The 7,609-nt window shown below is 43.9% G+C and overlaps 1 long non-coding RNA gene across 2 annotated transcripts; it reads left to right on the top strand.

The window, feature by feature from the left end:
• Positions 1 to 5,505: 5,505 nt before the first annotated feature.
• On the top strand, positions 5,506 to 7,030 carry LOC106818380. 2 transcript variants are annotated; one of them, XR_001395203.1, is made up of 3 exons: positions 5,506 to 6,219; positions 6,450 to 6,726; positions 7,002 to 7,030. It is a non-coding gene; the product is annotated as an uncharacterized LOC106818380 (long non-coding RNA). The 2 variants fall into 2 exon arrangements; XR_001395204.1 differs by lacking the exon at positions 7,002 to 7,030 and adding an exon at positions 6,808 to 6,940.
• Positions 7,031 to 7,609: the final 579 nt, after the last annotated feature.

Raw genomic sequence — 7,609 nt, 5'->3', positions numbered from 1 at the left:
GCCCAGCAGAGTCTATAGCGAACATCTGAAGAAGCTGCACCCTGCAACACGTAGAGCAAGTGGCTACTTCTTTCATAGCCTTGTCTTTACAAGTGGTGATGGTGCGTGACAAGGCATATGTCACTGCCAGGCCAGGCCGACCGTCACGAGCACATCGCCGACCTCTGCCAATATTGCAGGCACTCTGCTCTAATCCCACGTGAACAACGATGTCACATCATTTAATCTGGACACCCATCCCAAATGCTATTGTTGCAGAATAGCAATCGGATGTGGCTGTCTTCTTTTGGAAAGTTAGTCATAATCCGCTCCATGGATTCCTGGTCTGCCCTTGAGTGGAACATTTCCACAAGTCGGCAATCCACACTGTGATGTCTTCCTGCATAGGCCTGATCACCCAGCTCTTCCATCACCCACATGTACATTTGGTACACTGCCCTCACGTTCCGACAGTACACTATATTTTAGGGCACTTGTTTGGCCCTTTTTGAGGCAGCCTATCAGCCAGGATAGCTCTTCCTCAAAATTTTCTTTCACTTTAAGTAAGTGCAGAAATATGTTGGGTCTGCAATAAAAAATTAGAATTAGCTAATATATCTAATCTATAAGAATCGTTAAGACTGTGAATAATGCGTGTGTGTTACATGAATATTTGCAAATTGCTTCTGTGTAATTATTTTCTTTCAAATTGATTTCATTGTAGCAGAAGGCTGCATGGTGATCACAATTCCAGTAATTAGTAATTAAATCCAAACAGTTTAAATAGTGTTATAAATATTCTAAGCAATAATGATACTACATCTGCCACTCTATTCGTTAATATATGTTAAGATAAACCTCATTGAAAGCATGTAATATGTAATTACCGTTTGGAAGACGAGCTATCACAGCTGCATCTTCAACAGCAAGAACATTGCAGACGTCTGCTTTTGACTGCATTTGTGCTGTGGCAGTCAACATGAGCGTTGGAACTTCATCCAATAGGCATACGATTTCGCAGACCCGCTATAATCCTTACGAAAATCCAGACCCCTGTAAACAAATTTGTTTTAAACGTGACAGAAAGAACACATTATTTTTATTTGAATTTAGGGTTGTAGGGCATTTTCCACTTAAAAGAAATATTAAAGGAAATATTGTTAAAATGATTTGAATGAGCATTGATCTTTGAATCCAGATACTGTATACAATTCTGAGTGCGCATTTCTCTGTTTTTCCTTTTATTCCATATGTGAAAATTATCAAAATAAGTAATTAAAAAATCTTACATCCACATCAAGCCGATATGAAATTTACACAAGTATGAAACATACAATTTTGGCAAGCAACATGTACTCTCTATTAATAAATATAAAAGAATTACCATAACATTGTTTTCGATCATGTTTTTATTCTTGGTGTTATCACAATCAGAGAAATTTATTAATTAAATTTAAGAATTGTTTACCATTCTGATATACAGTGCACCTCGTCAAAGGCTAGCAGACACAATTGTTCCTGGAATTTTTGTGATCGGGGCAGGTCCCTCCAGGTCCGCTCAAGGAGTGCTTCTGGAGACGAGAAGACCACACTGACGAGACCAGCCTTAACAGCTACAAAAAAGTCAGAAAGACAAGAAATTTAACTGCTGGTTATTACACTGGAAATTGAAAAACAACTGACTAATAATGAACTTACTGCACTTCAATCAGCAAATGTGTTTTTTATCCTGCAATACAACTGGTGTGACAAGTCAAGACTATTGATCAACTCATTTATATATTATATATATATATATATATATATAATATAGTATAGTATATATATATATATATATATATATATATATATATATATATATATACTGTATATATATATAGTGTGTGTGTGTGTGTGTGTGTGTGTGTGTGTGTGTGTGTCAGCAAAGCTGAGCATATATTCCGAATCAGCGCGTCTCTGAGTGGAACAAACCTTAAAGAAACCATTCATATAAAATAATTTATTTATTAATTAATTAATAAAAATAGCTTTTCTTTTGGAATGATGACTTCCGGAATTGTTGAAATACCTTCTACATCTTGTGCAGGCATGTCAGCCATAATGGCTACTGCTTGGATGTCGTGGGCCCTCAGAAACTTTACTTGATCTTGCATTAAAGCTCTCAGGGGGGAGATTACCAGGGCTGTCTGCTTAGTTGACTTTAACTAATGAAAAAACAAGCGTAATTTACTCTCTTATATTGTTTTCAACCTGAAATTAAGGTTGTGATTACAATGGTAATCCCAGTCAGTAAATCACAAGTTACCCCAAATTAAATGTTGTTTCCTAATGTTATTTCTCTTGTAATGAAACAATAATTATTGTAAAGTGTAATGGAAGCGTGAGCTGTGTTTGAGGAAGGCTCCTCAGAACAATAAATATTATACTAACTAACAACGTGTTGATCCATAATATTACACCATTCATATTCTGCAGAACCAATATATAACGTAATTACGTACGCTAACGTACGCACGCACGCACGCACGCACGCACGCACGCACGCACGCACGCACGCACGCACGCACACACACACACACACACACACACACACACACACACACACACACACACAGATATCCCACGCACTTTGATACAGACAGGACAGACTCTGATACACAAAACTCTTCCACTCACACCCTTCGACGCGCTGAAACACGCACGCACGCACGTACGCACGCACGTACGTACGCACGCACGTACGTACACACACACGCACGCACGCACGCACGCACGCACGCACGCACACACACACACACTTCCAGCCTACACCCGTTCACCTGCTAACACACACAGCCACCGGACATCTCTCTACTATACGGAGCCAGACGTGCACATGCACACATCACCCGTCGAATACAACACCTCTCCGTCGTTCGGCTGTTTGAAACACATCGGCACCGTCAACCCAACACATCACTGAATCACTGAATTACTGAAGCCATTCAGCATTCTGGGCCGCGAAAACAACACGTCTCCCTCGTTGGGACGTCATATACAAGACAAAGCAGCACCGTCAACCCAACATCACTGACTGTCACACAGTAAGGCACCGTAACACAACGTCACTGAATCACTGAAGCCATTCAGTGACAACATAGCCGCTCCTCATCCTCCGATAGATCCGCGAAGCCGTAACATCGTCGCAATTTTTCGATCACAATTCACAATTTTAATTTTCTTCAAAAAGTTCAACATCACCGCGCGGCTTTTTCGTCACGCGCGCACACACTTCGCACGCGCGCGCGCGCTTCATCTAGGATTGATGTTCAGCCACTGGCTCGTGAGACTGCAGATGTAATGCTCCCGCACACGTTCAGTGAGGATGCGTGCGTGGAGGTGATGTCACACCTCGCAATCTCACAGCTGCTGTCGTTGTCGCTCGATCACGACGTACGAAACACGCATGCATCTGTTACACTGCTGATAATCAAGGCAAATCCGCAAGCTTCACGTAAAGATACACACACAAATGCATATATATGCATATATATNGCCACTCTGTATATATATCTACTATCATGTAAGTTATTGTTACGTCGAAGCTATGATCTTGCAGTCTTAGCCTTGCCGGGTTATTTACATTACTATCATAGTGGCGGGAAGTTGGACTTGCAATTGTAGTATACGGCAGTTGCTGTGTATACTGGTGGATAGACTGATAGCTAAGTATTAAGTAAGTGTACGTGCTGCACTAAAAGTAAAAGGAAGTCATAAACGACAACAATAAATCTAATATTAATAATTAACGTACTCATTCATAATAATAGATGTACTACAGATAGAGACAGAATGTAATTAAAAATTNCGCCGAACGAGGAAGACGTAGAATAAATTACTTTATGCATCGGCCATTCAACCAACGCATTTAATCAAAGAATAACGTCAGACTAATACACTTACATATATACGCGGATCGGCTCTATACGATAAGTAGATTCATAACACAATAAGAACGTGACACAGTAAAGAGCCGGCTTAAAGCACGGCAGGGATGAGTAACCGACGAGGAAGCCGCCAAGAAGGGAGAGAAGATCGCGAAGCTCCCTTATATACGATCACAGGCTCAGTTACTCCTGATTGGTCAAACGGTGGATTGAGATAGCGTTATTCTGCGATTGGCTAGAACAAAGCACGATTAGCCATTCTGATTGAAGGCTATATATATTGCCGTGACAATAATTCCGTTCCACACGTTGGTGACCAGTGTTTGCCACTGAGCAGAAAAAGCTGTAGGCCTGCAGGGCCTATAGCTCCTAGAAGCTGCAGGCCTGCCAGCAAAGCTGTAGGCCCGCCAATTTTGGAGCAAATTACAGTAATAAAACAGCATATCATGTTCTTTCCTTGTGTTTATTAGTCATTATCAATGTCCATAATCATAATCCCTCTGTTTTTCCTTCCTCTCGTCGGATGACTGTTTATGCTTCTTTGCCGGGGGCTCACAATTAAGGAAACGCCACATCGTTGGCTCCTTGGTAACTACGACTCTCCACTTTGACAGCAGAGTCTGCAGAGAGACAGACTGGTAGTCTGTTACACATCGGTAGCAACGTAGTAGCGTCTCATAACATTGCGAGTGGAGCCGCAAAAGCTGGTGGTCCGCTTATTTACTAGCAGTGAGTAACAAAATAGTATACAAAAATAACCATTGGCATTAACAGCAAACATGTATACTTAGAGTTGGTCAAACAATATATCTCAAGCTCTAGGAATGTCGGGGGAGCTGTGGGAAAGGTTTTACTTTCGTTTTCTCCTCCCCAGTCCAGCGTACCCCCCATGCATAGATCAATGCTGCCGCACATCCGCAAAGTTACAAGTGCCTATAGAATTTTGATACAGTTTACATTGCTTCTAGATATCTAACTGAATAAAAATAGTCCACTTTCTACGTAAAGAAAAGTGACAAATTCAGTAACAGCTTTGATTACGTGCGGTCAGGTATCATTGGTCGTGCCCTCACTCCCCACGATAACCCCTGCGATATATGAACTAATTGTTATGCGGTCATGCCGCAATCAATTTCTTAGACTGTCACGAGGTTTTGTTTGTGTGGCGAATCATGCGCTGAGGGAGTTCATGCCCTCGGCTCTAGATGTTTTGGATACCCCGTCTACGCTCAGGAACGGAGCGTATTAGAATGCCCTCCCGTTTACAAGTCTGTCTAAACAGCCGTTGCGATAAACCGTAGTATTTCAGCGTAATATGAGGGGAAAAGTGCAGTTTCGCAGAGATGGTGGCCGAAGCAAAAACTTGGTGGCCTCGGGCCTCCGGGTCGGCACTAATTTCGAAGGCTGGTTCCAGGCTATCGCTCTTTTCATTTACAATCACAGGCTGCGCGAATATGCAGTGGGGCGAACGCATTGTTTACATGTATGTACCGGTTTATCACAGATTAGTTTTTCAAAAAAATATTCCTGGGAAGTTAATATGCAAGAAAAGATTTCTACAGGTAACAGTTTCTCAGTGTTTGCGAATTTTCGGTGATCAAAATAGCTGTAGGATCAGCGGGCCTGTTTTATCAAGAAGCTGTAGGCCCGGCATCGAAACTGTCGGCGGCGGGCCGACGTGAATTTCGAACACTGTTGGTGACGTTGCATAATTTCGTGCCTAAACAATACCCTGCTCAACACAGGGGCTATGTCCCTGAGTGACATGTCTTACCCTGGAACATAGGCTGGTTCACCACAAATACAAGTTATTTTTCATTTTATACAGAAAGAGGAATATACAACAAGAATATAGAAATATTATAGATACTCTTCGCTTAGGTTACCTACACGCTTGGGGTAATCTTAGGCACGTACGAAATCAGGCATGGTCGGGGGCTGTCTAGAACGCATAGTGAGGGACAGCACTCGGCCGTCTAGACAATCGAACACCACGTGCTATCTGACAGAATCCGAAAAAATAAAGTATTTCGAAAATTGCATGTTTTTGGTGAATACGAAGGTTCTAGACATTTTATCGTTACTCTAGACGAGTTGCCTACTCGAGCAATAATAGCTGCTGCAGTCCATTCTGTAACACAACCTAACTTTAGTAAAAGCACAGTAACAAGCACAATCCACCAAAATGCACCAGTTGATTTAAAGTTTCACACATGTAAAACGGCCTGAGCCTTTCGATTACGCTTGCCGGTAACACGGCGTCGCAGGAACACGTTGGAGGTAACACGTCGTCACAGGTAACACGGCTTCACATGTAACACGGCTTCACAGGTAACACGGCTTCACCGGTAATACGTCGGCATGGTAATACGTCGGCATGGGTAATAACGTCGGTGCGCGTAAAGGCGGTCGCAGGAACACCGTTGGAGTAGCACGTCGTCACAGGTAACACGGCTTCACGCCGTAATACGTCGCATGGGTAATACGTCGGTCGCCGGTAACAGGGCGTCGCAGGAACACGTTGGAGGTAGCACGTCGTCACAGGTAACACGGCTTCACCTGTAATACGTCGGTGCCGGTAACAGGGCGTCGCAGGAACACGTTGGAGGTAGCACGTCGTCACAGGTAACACGGCTTCACCGGTAATACGTCGGCATGGGTAATACGTCGGTGCCGGTAACAGGGCGTCGCAGGAACACGTTGGAGGTAGCACGTCGTCACAGGTAACACGGCTTCACCGGTAATACGTCGGCATGGGTAATACGTCGGTGCCGGTAACAGGGCGTCGCAGGAACACGTTGGAGGTAGCACGTCGTCACATGTAACACGGCTTCATGGTAGTACGTCTGTACCCGGTAACAGGACGTCGCAGGAACACGTTGGAGGTAGCACGTCGTCACAGGTAACACGGCTTCACCGGTAATACGTCGGCATGGGTAGTACGTCGGTACCGGTAACAGGGCGTCGCAGAACACGTCACAGGTAACACGACGTCACAGGTTACACGCTTCACCTGTAATACGTCGGCATGGGTAAATACGTCGGTGCGGTACAGGGCGTCGCAGGAACACGGTTGGAGGTAGCACGTCGTCACAGGTAACACGGCTTCACCTGTAATACGTCGGTGCCGGTAACAGGGCGTCGCAGGAACACGGAGGTAGCACGTCGTCACAGGGTAACACGGCTTCACCTGTAATACGTCGGTGCCGGTAACACGGCGTCGCAGGAACACGTCGGAGGTAACACGGCTTCACCGACACGAGTCTTCTCGAACAACTGTGATGCTCTGCCTGTAAAAATCAAAAACAGTTTTATCTTCACTGCAATGGTCTACAGAGAGAGAGAGAGAGGGAGGGGGCATTTAGGTGTCTGAACGAGCATGACACTATTATTACTACTATCACTATCAGACTTGATTATGATAAACACTTTGTGTGCGAAAGAGAGAGAGAGAGAGAGGAGCTTCGAAAGTAGTTGGCGAAAATAGGTATCTGCTAAATGGGCCGCATGCCGGCTACATATTGTCATAAAACGCCACTGTAGTGGTGTACTAAAGAAATCAGAATTCACCGTTTTAAAATCCGTACTTAGATACTAGTCACTCACCACTAACGAAGTGATCCGAACAGACAAAAGAGTTTTTCGTAGGCATCCAAGCCAAGGTGTCCCATCTTGATTCTTCCTGGATAGAATGGCCAGCTATT

This window comes from Priapulus caudatus, unplaced genomic scaffold, assembly GCF_000485595.1.
Source record: "Priapulus caudatus unplaced genomic scaffold, Priapulus_caudatus-5.0.1 Scaffold2195, whole genome shotgun sequence".
NCBI lineage: Eukaryota > Metazoa > Priapulida > Priapulimorpha > Priapulimorphida > Priapulidae > Priapulus > Priapulus caudatus.
Note: the sequence above shows the minus strand (reverse complement) of the source record. Positions and strands in the feature narration are given on the sequence as shown.